Source organism: Canis aureus, chromosome 9 (assembly GCF_053574225.1).
Source record: "Canis aureus isolate CA01 chromosome 9, VMU_Caureus_v.1.0, whole genome shotgun sequence".
Lineage (NCBI taxonomy): Eukaryota > Metazoa > Chordata > Mammalia > Carnivora > Canidae > Canis > Canis aureus.
Genome location: NC_135619.1, coordinates 65,890,177 through 65,903,341, shown reverse-complemented (window position 1 = coordinate 65,903,341; position 13,165 = coordinate 65,890,177). Strand labels below are relative to the sequence as shown.

Genomic DNA, 13,165 nt, shown 5'->3' with positions numbered 1-13,165 from the left:
CATGGTTTCCCTCTGAAAATTTATTTTACTCCATCATGACAGTTTAATTCTGTCAACTTAGGTAGGCTGCAATACCCAGATATTTGGTCAAATGCCATACTAGATCTGTGAAGGTAATTTTTGGACAGGAATAACATTTAGATCAGTAGACTCTAACTAATCCAGATTGCCCTCATGATGCGGGTAAGCCACATCCAAGCAATTGAAGGTCTTAAGAAAAACCCTGACTTCTTCTGAGAGTTTAATTCCACCAGCTAACTGACTTCAGATTCAAACTGCAACTCTTTCCTGTCTCCAGCCTGCCAGAGACCTCTACCTAGATTTTGAACTTGCCAGCATCCACAATTGTAAGCCAATTCCTTAAAATCAGTCAATCTCTCACTCTCTATATATATATATATATAAATATACACAATTGGCTCAGTTTCTCTAGAGAAACGTAACACACCAACATAAATTTCAAAATGCAAATACAATATTGAAGTAAACAGAATCCAAGTCCTCTACACTCTATAAAGACAGAGATCTATTTTCAGTTCATTGACAATACTTGGTACATAACATAAATATGATACTTGATGAATGAATATTAACATACACATATTTCTTAACAATAACTTCTATTGATTACTCTGTTTCAGGCACTATGCTGGGGGGTGTTTTATCTTTGTTCAGTGTTTTATTCCCCCACAACATCCCTTCAAGAGAGTAATTTTAAGTTCCCATTATATAGATAAGGAAACAGGTTCAGAGTTTAGGTCGGTCGCCCACAGTCACCATAATGGGCAAAGTGACCAAAATTCAAATAAAGGTATGGGGCCCCTGGGCGGCTCAGCTGGTTAAACGTCTAGCTCTTGATCTCATCTCAGGTGTTCATCTCAGGGTCATGAGTTCAAGCCCTGCACTGGGCTCCATGCTGGGCATGAAGCCTACTTTAAAAAAAAAAGTGAATAACATAAAATTCAAAGGTGTATGTGATTCTTCAAACTTGAAAGGCAATTTAGAATAACAAAATCAATAAACAATGAGAGGTACAAATAAAGTACAATGAGACTAAATCCCAGAATGTACAGGTAAATTGAAGGCAAATTAATAAAAACTTGTATTTTCACAGTGAAAAGTAAAGTCTGGATCTCATTAGAATAAGGGGTAGTACTAATGGAACATAAAACTAGTTAAGATTCTTTTAACTCTCACCGCCACCCCCCACCCCCCTATGGCTCAGTTGGTTAAGCGTCTGCCTTCTGCTCAGGTCATAATCTCCTCCTCCTGCGAGGCAGCCCTGAATTGTACTTCCTGGTCAGCAGGGAGTCTGCTTCTCTCTCTCTCCCTCTACCCCTCCCCGCTGCTCATTCTCTCTCTCTCTCTCAAATAAATAAATATTTATTTATTTACTTACTTATTTAGGATTTTATTTCTTTATTCATGAGAGACACACAGAGAGAGAGAGAGAGAGAGAGGCAGAGATACAGGCAGAGGGAGAAGCAGGTTCCATGCAGGGAGCCCGATGTGGACTCCATCCCAGGACTCCAGGATCACGCCCTGGGCCGGAGCCGGGGTCAAATCCCTGAGCCACGGGGGCTGCCCTAAATAAACTTTTTTAAAAAAGAAAATCATTTAACTAAACTTACCTTACCAAAAAATAAATAAATAAATAAACTTACCTTACCGTTATATACATACCCTCCTAATGCTGGTGTCACTAAGATACATGCATTCACTCCTATAAAATACACTTGATGTCCGGATCTCCGTCACCCAGTCTGCCCTCTCGCTGCTGTTCCCACGGTCGTGGTCATCATCCTGAAATTCTTTATCAGCTTTCAGGACGCTCAGAAAATAATCTGTGATCACAGACCGTGCATGAATGGTTCGGCTTGATTTAACATTTTTAAGTGGGTATACACACTCATCTTCACGCAAGGCACAGTACCAGAGAAGTGCGAAACAGGGACCAGACACGCACGGTCATGAAGCCGGATCCCCACAGTGGTCGTGCCGTCACCCCCGCTAAGCAGGGTTACTCACTGACAGCCGCCGGATGGGCGGGGCGGCACCCCACGGCCTCGCATCTGCCACCCACCGTGCGGGTAGGCGCTGAGGAGGTCACAAACAGCACCTCGAGCCCGCCCGCCGGTGCCGTCCTGGGAGGGAAGACCGGAAGCCACGTCGGTGCGTGCGGCTCACCGGCCCGGCCACTCGCGGCCCAACCGCGTCCGCGTCCACCTGAGGAAGCGGGGCCGCCCGCCGTGCTCCTCAGGCCGCCTCAGGGAGAGCCTCGGGGGCAGGACCTCCTTTTCCAGACGACGCAACCTCGATCTTTGGAAGGCAGCGCCTCTCTCTTCTAACGGTTCCCCCACAGCTCCGACCTCGGAACCCCGGAGCGCAGAGGCTGCCCAGGAGTCCCCCGGTGAGAGGGCAGGTAACGGGCGTCCGCACCGCTGAGGGGCATTCGGGGGCGGCAGGCGCCGGGCGGGCGGGGCGGGGCGGCCACGGCTCTGCCCTTACCGTCTGCGCCGCTGGGAGGCGGCCTCCCGGGCACCCCCGCCCCACACGAGCCCCGGGCCCTCAGGTCCCCGCCCGTTGGGGCGCCCCTCGCCCGCCCGCACCCCGCTCCGCGCCGCCCTGAAGCGTGGGCCTTCCCCTCACCAAGGACTATTTGGGGCGCTGGCGGCGGCGGCGGGGCTGCAGGCCCGGGGGGTCACGCGGCAGCTGGGAAGCCGACAAAGAACCAACAGGCGGGCGCCGCCGAGGCGAGGCGAGGCCGACGACACCGCACGCGCCAGGCCAAGCGAGGGAAGGCAGGACGGCGTGAGCTCCCACACATCTGGTTTGCGCAGGCGCGCTGGATGCAAAGGGCATCCCTCCCCTCCCCCCTGTTCATCTTTTCCCCTTGCCCCGCCCCTTCCGCTCAGAAACATGCTAAGCTCCGCCCATGTCCCCACTCCTTCCGCTCAACCCAAGCCTCACACTCGTTTGCTGCCGTTTGACACCCGCCTCCCTGCAGATCACACCCGTTAGCCCTCATCCCTGTGCACCTGAGCTCAGTGTCTTACCCTTCCCAAGCTGCCCTCTCCCCTGTTCTCCCTGCCCAGTCCTCCAACCCCGCGCACAGCATGTCTTAATTTTCTGCTCGGTAAGGCAAAAGATTCAACACCCTTCACTTAACTTCCCTTTGTCTTTCTGTCCTCGGCACCTGTACCTCTCAACGAGCATTACTTCTCATTGGCAGAGTTTGTAACATTTATATTCTGTTCTCTAATGTTAGCTACATTTTCCATACTTTTGTCTATAATTTAATTCCCAACATTGAAAACCAAAGAAGAATTACCTCTAGTGCACTGATAATATAAAAAAAACATTCGTGACAGGATCAAATAAGAGTGTGGACCTAGTGGAGAAGGTGGCATCCCAGACTTGTAGCTCTGGAAGGAAAAATGGAATATACTGCGGTTTTTAAAATGTAATACTGTAATAAACCTGTTTCAGTCTCTAAGAAGATCTGATTTCTTCACAGTTTCCTTTTCAAGCCTATTGCATTCTAGGATTTCCTATGATTGCCCAACTCCTTCAACCTAATTATCTTCCTCTTTTTTAGATGCCTATTTCATTTTCCTGTAGTATACCCTTAAACAGTTCTTTTAGGAGTGATCTATAAATGATAAATTTCCTCAGTCCTTGGAAGTAAAAAAAGACAACTTTATTCTGCTCCTCACTTAAATGCTAATTTGCCTGGCTATAAAATTCGAGGCTCAAACTCATTGTCCCCCAGAAATTTTAAAGGCATTATTCCCTTGTGTTCTAGTATATAGTGTAACTGATAAGAAGTGTGATGCCAATATTGTTCTCAACTTCTGATTTATTTTTCTTTTTGGAATCTTTTTAGGACTCTTTTATCTTTGGACTTGTGAAGTTTCTCCAAGATATGGCTATCATTCAAATGGATTAGCACAGGGTGAGACCTTTCTATTTGAAGACATGGAGCTTTCCTTTCTGGGAGATCTACTTTTTCTCTACTCTCAATCTGAAACTCCTATTAGATGTATGTTGGCTCTTCTTTGTGGGTCATCTCTGCATTTCAATATTTCTTTTTGTCCTCTTGCTCTACATTCTGAGAAATTCCCTTGACTTTTTTCTCTAGCCTTTCTGTTGAGTTTTCCATTTTAGAATTATATTTCTAATACTTATTACTTATTTGGGTTTTTAAGTAATCTCTCCACCTACTGTGGGGCTCAAATTCATGACCCTGAGATCAAGGGTCACATGCTCTTCTGACTGAGCCAGCCAGGCACCCCTATATGGGGTATTTTTTAAGAGTCTCCTATTTATATTTTATAGATGCACTGTCTCCTCAAATTTCTCTGAGAATATTAATTTTAACTTTTTATTTTTTAAAGATTTTATTTATTTATTCATAGAGATGCAGAGAGAGAGAGAGAGAGAGAGAGAGGCAGAGACACAGGCAGAGGGAGAAGCAGGCTCCATGCAGAGAGCCGGACGTGGGACTCGATCCAGGGTCTCCAGATCACGCCCTGGGCTGCAGGCGGCGCTAAACCACTGCGCCACGGGGGCTGCCCAATTTTAACTTTTTAAAAAGTTCACCACTGTTCCCTGAACTATTTCTGTTCTCCTAGGGTGAAGTCTTCTTCATTTTGGCTCTGTTGGTTTTGTGCAACCATCTTATGGCCCTCGGTTGTCCTTTTGTGTTTTTTTTCCTTTTGTGTTTTTGAATATGAGGAGCCAGATGAATTACTTGGGTTCTTTTCTATCACCAATCTCTTTCCAGAATGAAAATGCTGATTATGTGATCTGTATGTGCAGGCTGACTACTTCAACAGGCAGGCAGGAAGACTTCCTCTCTCACCCCCATGCTAAAGCTTCCTTTTTTTTTTTTTTTAAGATTTTATTTATTTATTCATGAGACACACAGAGAGAGAGAGAGAGAGAGAGAGAGGCAGAGACATAAGCAGAAGGAGAAGCAGGCTCTACACGGGCCCTGATGTGGGACTCGACCCTGGGATTCTGGGTTCATGCCCGAAGCCAAAGGCCAATACTCAACCACTGAGCCACCCAGGTGTCCCAAGTGCATAAGGTTCTACTCTGGGCTTTTTTTTTTTTTTTTTTTAGATTTTATTTATTTTTATTCATGAGAGACAGAGAGAGAGAGAGAGAGAGAGAGAGAAGCAGAGACACAGGCAGAGGGAGAAGCAGGCTCCATGCAGGGAGCCCGATGTGGGACTCGATCCCAGTTCTCCGGGATCACACCCTGGGCTGAAGGCGGTGCTAAACCCCTGAGCCATCCGGGCTGCCCTACTCTGGGCTTTTAACTACTGCCATCCCAGGACATAACTTGGTTTCTTTAGAAGAGTTCTCTAGCTACTGCCTAGGACAAACACTGCCAAAATATGCACAAAGTTGAGGGAAGAGAAGAGAACCAGCTGATCCACACATACCTCCTACACACTGTTTTCCATCAGTTACCTTGAACTTGTGCCTTTCTTCCCACTCTAGGTCTTTGTAGCCAATCATTTAAGTATCTGAGATCATTTAAATGGAAGGCATCTCTCTTTTCCCCTGCAGCTTCTTGTGTACTTGAAGCTGTGGCTCCTTCTTCTCTGCTTTACCAATCAATTTTGTTGATTTGCCTTCAATCTTAGAGAAGCTCACCAAAACTTGATTTGCTAATATAGCCCTGCTCTTCCACCTCTACTTTCACTCATGGATTGATTTCCTCTTATACTTCTTTACTATCATTGTAATGGAAGGAAGAAATATTGGTAAACATGGGAGCTTTTCATCTGCCTCAAAGTGAATGTCCCACTTGAGTCATTGGGATTTACTAAATGTCATGGGAAGCCACTAAGGGCTCTAACCAGGGACAATCGCCCTGGCTGTTCTGTGGAGATATATAGAGTGAGAAATCATTGCAGTGATTGATACCCACTAGCCACATGTGCTATCCAATACAATATCTACTAGCTTTCTGTGCCTTCTGAGCCCTTGGAATGTGGCAAATACCACTAAATAACAGAATTTTTCATATTATTGAATTTGAATTTGAATATTACTTAATTTTAATTTTATACCTGATTAATTTATTAGAGAACTTCTATATTGGTAAGACTGTGGGCATTTCAGTCTACTTTTTCAGCTATACATTTTATGAAATCTAAATATAGTGGAAGTATTTTGGATGAAAACTAGCTTCCAAATTGAACTGTGACTGTTACTGCCAAGTACAAAAATTTGGTGCCTTAGGCTGTTCAGGCTGTTATAACAAAGTACTGCAGGCTGGGAGGCTTAAGTAACAAACATTTTTTCCTTATGGTCCTAGAGGCTGGGAAGTCCAATATCAAGGCATAGGCAGATTTGGTGTCTGGTGAAAGCTCACTTCCTGGTTCATGGAAAGCTGTCAGACCGTGTCTACACAGGGGAGAAAGGGGATGGGAACTCTCTGGGATCTCTTCTATAAAGGCATGGATCCCATTCATGAGGACTCTACCCTCATAAGCTAATCACTTTCCAGAGGCCCCACCTTCAAATATCATCTCATTAAGAGTCAGGATTTCAACATATGAAACTGAGGGAGGGGAATGCAAGCATTCAGTCCACTACATTTAGTAAGAAAAAATAATGCAAAATATATCATTAATAAAGTTTTTATATTGATTACATATTTGATGTGATACAATTTTAGATATATTTGGTTTAAAATACACTATAAATATTAATTATAGCCATTTCTTTTTAGTTCTTTTAACATGGCTGCTAGAAGGTTTAAAATTATAAATAGAGTTCACACATTTCTCTTGGACAGCTCTGCTCTAGAATCTTACCCTGAACAGTTCAGGCCCCATATAAAAGTACCTGGCTGGGACACCTAGGTGGCTCAGCGTTTGGGCATCTGCCTTTGATCTTGGGATCCTGGGATCAAGTCCCGCATCAGGCTCCTTACAGGGGGCCTGCTTCTTCTTCTGCCTATGTCTCTGCCCCTCTCTGTGTGTCTCTCATGAATAAATAAAATCTTTAAAACAAATAAAAAAATAAAAGTACCTGGCCACTTCCCTAACCTCATCTTCCTGTCTCCACTCTCTCCTTTATTGCTCATGTCCAATCCGCACTAGCCTCTTGAATCCACTTAGCTTCTTCTGTCTTGCTTGCTGGTCCCTCCCTGGAAAATCTCCCCAACACATTCTCACAGCTCGCTACCTTAAATCATTAAGTCCCTGGACTACCTGCAAAAAACACCCCTAACCTTACTCCCAACTGTTCTCTTTCCCCTTCTCTGCTTGACTTTCTTCATGGCCCGTAAGCACCATTTGAACTTACACATTTTGTGTGTTCGTTGTACATCTCTTTGGCTAGGAGGTAAATGTTGTGATGGCAGGAGTTCTGTCTGACTTGCTTACCAGAAAGCACTCCAAAAAGCACCTTACACATAGTGGGTACCCAGTAAAAGTTTGTTGAATGAATGAAAGCTCACACCTCTGTGCTCTTTTTCTTTCTTTACTAAAGACATTGTCTGGAGAGAGTGGAGGATTAAATACTGAGAGGAATTATACCCTCTCCCACACAGCAGACGCTGTTAAATAGGCAAGGGACATACTGGATTGTGAAAAGAGGGAATGAATGCATGGTGGGAATTTAAACATTGGTCATCTCTTTACAGCCGTAAGATTAACTGCGGGAGAACACAACTCGATGCAGTCTATTAATGTATAATTGCTCCCAGATGTTTCTCTCCTTCTATGGACCAAAGAGGACTCTAGTTTTGCCTACTCAATTTCTTTCCCTCTATCACCCTCCAAGAGGGTCAGAAACACTCTTTTGAAGATACTGTTGGGAGCAATCTTCTGAAGAGTTGAAAAGAAAGGAGTGTGAACAGTTACACTTTGTAACACAGAAGGAAAAAAGGAGAATTTTGAGAAGGATTGCTATAGTCTATGAGTCCCCTTTTGGATATCTGAAAAATTGAAATGGAAAACTTGAAATTTTGAATTTTTTTCAAATTCTAGGTCTCAACTGACATATCTGAGCCTGGACCACATGGTTGATGACTATAAAAGTTATGTATGTTTAGACCTTTATATTAAACACAAATAAATATAAGTTATAAAAAGCAAAGGCTGTCAGCTTAGATTTTTTAAAAAACCCAACTATATATTGTCTAAAAGATGAAGATATAGGGCACCTGGCTTGGTTCAGCGTCTGCCTTCAGCTTGGGTCATGATCCCAGGGTCCTGGGATCAAGCCCCTCATGCAAATAGTGATTAGAGAAAACTGGAGTGACTATACTGTTAGACAAAGTAAATATCAGAACAAGGAATATTAGCACAGATTAAGGGAGAACAGTTCATAAGAGGATGTAAATGTGTATGCATTAATAACAAAACTTCAAAATATTTGAAAAAAAAACTGAAGGAACCAAAAGGAAAAATAAACAAAGCTGAAAATATAGTTGGTGGGGTACCAGGCTGGCTCAGTAGACAGAGCATGCAACTCTTATCTTGGGGTCATGAGTTCAAGCCCCACATTAGACATAGAGTTTGCTTTTAATAAATGAATAAACAAACAAATAAGTAAATAAAATATAGTTAGAGAATTCAAAAATCCTCTCTCAATAGCTGATAAAACAGACAATGTGATCACCACCATCACATTGAAGTAATTGACATTTATAGAACTCTCCACTTAACCATACTCAAACACACACTTCTTTTCAAGTGTACATACAATATATTCCAAGACAGAACATATTCAATGCCATAAAACAAGTCACAATAAGTTAAGAGGATTGAATTCAGGCACAGTATATTCTTTGACTACAATGGAATTAAGTTATAAATCAAAACCAGAAAGGTACCTGAAAAAAATCCTCAAGTGTTTGAAAATTAAACAACACACTTCCAAGTAACCCATTGTGAAAGAAGAAACCACAAGGGAAATTAGAAAATATTTACAACTGAATAAAAATTAAAACGCAACACACCAAACTTAGTGGGATACAGCTGAAGCAGTACTCAGAGGGAAATTTTTGGCATTAAATGCATATATCAGAAAGGACGAAGATACATGAAAAGATGCTGAACATCACTAATTACTGGGAAATGCAAATGAAAACCACAATGAGAGGCACCTGGCTGGCTCAGTTGGTAAAACATGACTCCATCTAGGTGTTAGACTCCCATTTTGAGTATACTTAAAAATAAAATCTCAAAAAGAAAAACCCACAATGAGATAGCTCCTCACACCCATTAAAATAGCTATCATCGAGAAGACAAAAGAAAATAAGTGTTGGTGAGGATGTGGAGAAAGGGAACCTTGTGCGCTGGTGGTGGGAATGTAAATTGGTTTAGCCACCATAGAATTAAAATACAACTACCACATGATCCAGCAATCCTACTTCTGGGTATTTACCCAAATGAAATGAAAAGAGGAATCTGAAGAGGTATCTGCACTCCCAATTATTGAAGCATTATTTAATATGGAAATATGGAAACAACCTAAGTGCCTGTCAAAGGATGAATGGATAGAGATGGTGATACACACACACACACACACACACACACACACACACACACAATGGATTATTATTCAGCCATGAGAAAGAAGGAAATCCTGCTATTCACAGCTACCTGGATGGAACTGGAGAACATTATGCTTAGTGAGATAAGCCAGACAGAGAAAGACAGATAACATAGGCTATCTCACATGGTATCTAAAAAAAGCTGAATTCATAGAAACAGAGGGTAAAATGGGGGTTACCAGGGGCTGGGGGCTAGGGAAGTTGGGAAGATGCTGATAAAGGATACAAGCTTGCGACGAAAGGATGAGTAAGTTCTGGAGATCTAATGCACAACACAGTGATTATAGTCAACAACACTGCATTACACACTTCAAATTTGCTAAAAGACTAAACGTCTCACTATAAGGAAGAAACGATCATTATGCAATGCGACAGAGGTGTTAGCTAAAGCTATGGTGATGATCATACTGCAGTATATAAATGCATCAAATCAACACACTGAACACCTTAATTTTATACAATGATGTAAATTAAATCTCAATTTTAAAAAAAGAAAAGAGGAAAGGTGTGATTAAGCCTTTCATCTCTAACTGTGAAATAGAAGGACTATTTATTTCCCTCTCTTTAGTAGCAAATGGGATGGGATACTGGGAAGATGTTGGACTCCATGGTCTGACAAATCCAGGTTTAATTCCTGGCCCTGTTCCTTTTTAATTGTATCACATTGAGCCACTCACGTTCCTTCTCAGCCTCTGATTCCTCCTTTGTGAAATTGAGTTAATATGTTTACCATTCAAGTAGCCCCGGTGGCTCAGCGGTTTGGTGCTGCCTGCAGCCCGGGGTGTGATCCTGGAGCCCCAGGATCGAGTCCCAGGTCGGGCTCCCTACATGGAGCCTGCTTCTCCCTCTGCCTCTCTCTCTGTCTATGAATAAATAAATAAAATATTTTAAAAATCTATGTTTACCATTCAGGATTGCCAAGAGGACTAACCGCTGTCTTTGGCACCTAGAGTGTCACCTACAAGTGTGCATCATACTCATCTGTGTATCACTAACAGGGAGGGCCAATTGAGGGTTAGGGACAGCAAATACTCAAAGGAGATGTAAAGAGAAGCCACATGGGGAAAGTTGGAACCCTGACACTTAGCTTTAGCTATCACATCATTGTCAGAGAAACTCAAATTACTGAATCAAGATATAGAACCCAAGTAATGAGAAAATTTCCACCCTTGCACTTCTTTTTGTGTAGTGCCTTAACACAGGATCCTTGATACTTTTGTATGATTTCTCTGAATGGTTATATTTTGATTCCAATGTTGTTGACATTTCACATAGTCTGTGAGCCTCTCTCTTCTGAAAACTGCCTCTCTCCCATCCACAAGGTGGTGGAGGCTATTATTATTATGATTTAACCCTCCTACAACACTGCTCTAAGTACTTTATAATTAACTGTTTTCATCCTCCAATATCCCTATGAGATAAGCATTGTTATTACCCCCATTTACAGATAAAGAAATTGAGGCTTAAAGTTTCCATGGATACATTCATGATTCACAAACTTACTGAGCTCAGGATTACCTTAAAAATTATTACCTTAAAAATTATTCTAAAGAGCTTTCATTTATGTAGGTTATAACTTTTAATATTTACCATACTAGAAATAAAAATTAAGAAATGTTTAAATATTCACTTAAAAATAACAGTAACAGGGTGCCTACCTGGCTGGCTTAGTTGGTAGAGCATGGGACTCTTGACTTCAGTGTTGTAAGTTTAAGACCACACTGGGTGTAGAGATTACTTAAAAATAAAATCTAAAAAAAAAAAATAACAGTAACAAACCCATCACATAGTAATATAACTAACATTTTATGAAATGCAATTTTTTTAATAGTGTAAAGGAACATTTTCAACTTTTTGCATTTTGTGGGCGCTGCTCCTGGGACCCCAGGGAAGCTATACTTTAACTTTTACCAAGGTCAGAATGACTTCAAAGCATGAGCTCTATTTCTGCCCAACCACACACTGTACATCTGCTTTGTTAGCAAATAACCTAAAAGAAACATTTCAAACTAAAGATAAGAGTAAAAATCTCCCTAAGTTCCATTCCCATACTCTCAGAGCCTGTAACCTTGCACAAACTAAAAGCATAAGATAAAGTTTATAATTTTCTGGAATGTCCTTCATCCTGATGACTTGTAACTCTTGATGTAACAAAAAACATATATAACCCTGTATTAAACATTCCTTCTCTGGATCATTCTCTCTCCATCTCTCTCTCTCTCTCAAGATTTTATTTATTCATGAGAGACACAGAGAGAGAGAGGCAGAAACATAGGCGAGGTAGAAGCAGGCTCCTTGTGGGGAGCTCAATGCAGGACTAGATCCTAGGACCCCGGGATCAGGTCCTGAGTCAAAGGCAGAAGCTCAACCGCTGAGCCACCCAGGCATCCCTCTGGAGCTCTCTCTTACATGTGAAGATTATGTATCCTAGGCAGCTATCCTCACTTGGGTTTCAATAAAACCCTCTTCCTTTTTTAAAAGAAATTATAAAAGGCTAGTTCATTTTGCATTGGCAATAGTGAGAAGCATAGCATATTTTTAATTTCTAAAATCTCTTTAATGTCCAACTTAACAGAAGATGAGTCCACCTGATTTCTCACATCTGCTTTTGCATTCAATCTATTCTGATAGCCTATATCATGCAGCAACTGGAAAATTCCACTGCATACTCTTCAGAGAATGAGTGAAAAAGTCAAATATCTTAGTATTATTTAAAAAGTAATTTTTTATTTGTTTTTAATGAAAATAATTTTGACATTGTAAGACCCCCCTAAAAGTATGGGGGACTCCTAAATCCCCAGATATAGTTTAAACACTAGGTTACATAATGAATCCCAAAGACCTGATTTAGTATAGCCTTGCCCCATTTCCTGGCCTTGGTTGATTAGCTTAAAGCTGGGTTCCTGACAAAGACCAGGCCAAAGAGCCCTTCTCCAAGGATGTTATGCTTGGGACCAGCAGGCTAGAACTCAGACTGCTTTATGCAATGCATGGTTTAATTTAGGAGCCATGTGGTATTTGTTTGGGTTTTTTCCTACCTGTGGAGAAAGCCCTTTCATGGTGAGTTAATAATGAAGGCAGGCCACTGAAAGAAGCAGAGATAAGGGACAGAAGGAACATTCAGACCATATTCAAATCCCTGGTTCTTACTGTTCTTAAAGCCAGGAGGAGTGTCTCGTCCTCATGTTTTGGGCCACTCTTTATTTTCTTTATAGGAATCCCACTTCGGGCTTAAACTAGTAGGAGCTGGATTTCTATCACTTGCAACCAAGAGAGTCTTAATGGACTATATTAGTCAAGTCTTTTTCTCCAGGTTGTTCCCTCTTTTTTTTTCTCAAAAAAAAAAAAAAAAGATTTTATTTATTCATGAGAGACACACAGAGAAAGGCAGAGACATAGGCAGAGGGAGAAGTAGGCTCCCTCTAGGGAGCCTGATGTGAGACTTGATCCCAGGACCTCAGGATCACGACCTGAGCTGAAGGCAGATGTTTAACCACTGAGCCACTCAGGCGCCCCTTTTTGCTCTTTTTTAATTAAAAAAAAGTGACAAACAATGCTGAAAGAAGCGAAGAACAAGCT

The 13,165-nt window shown here is 42.0% G+C and overlaps 1 protein-coding gene and 1 long non-coding RNA gene across 19 annotated transcripts in view; one reads left to right on the top strand and one right to left on the bottom strand.

Annotated features, from left to right (window-relative positions):
- LOC144321062 (uncharacterized) overlaps nt 1–2,690 on the bottom strand; it is a 29,515-nt gene extending 26,825 nt beyond the window's left edge. Inside the window, exons 1-2 of one of the 12 annotated variants that reach the window (XR_013386769.1) lie at nt 2,650–2,690; nt 1,684–2,144 (exon numbers count right to left, since the gene is read on the bottom strand). This is a non-coding gene — a long non-coding RNA (uncharacterized LOC144321062). Of the gene's footprint in view, nt 1–1,664; nt 2,461–2,649 lie in introns of those variants that run through there. The other 11 variants (XR_013386778.1, XR_013386775.1, XR_013386777.1 and 8 more) reach the window with 11 other exon arrangements.
- The window catches only part of BTBD7 (BTB domain containing 7), a 111,281-nt gene continuing 100,287 nt past the window's right edge, over nt 2,172–13,165 (top strand). Inside the window, exons 1-2 of one of the 7 annotated variants that reach the window (XM_077910413.1) lie at nt 2,172–2,422; nt 3,887–3,955. The gene's annotated coding sequence lies outside the window, so the exon portion shown is untranslated. Of the gene's footprint in view, nt 2,423–2,692; nt 3,137–3,886; nt 3,956–13,165 lie in introns of those variants that run through there. The other 6 variants (XR_013386766.1, XM_077910412.1, XM_077910410.1 and 3 more) reach the window with 6 other exon arrangements.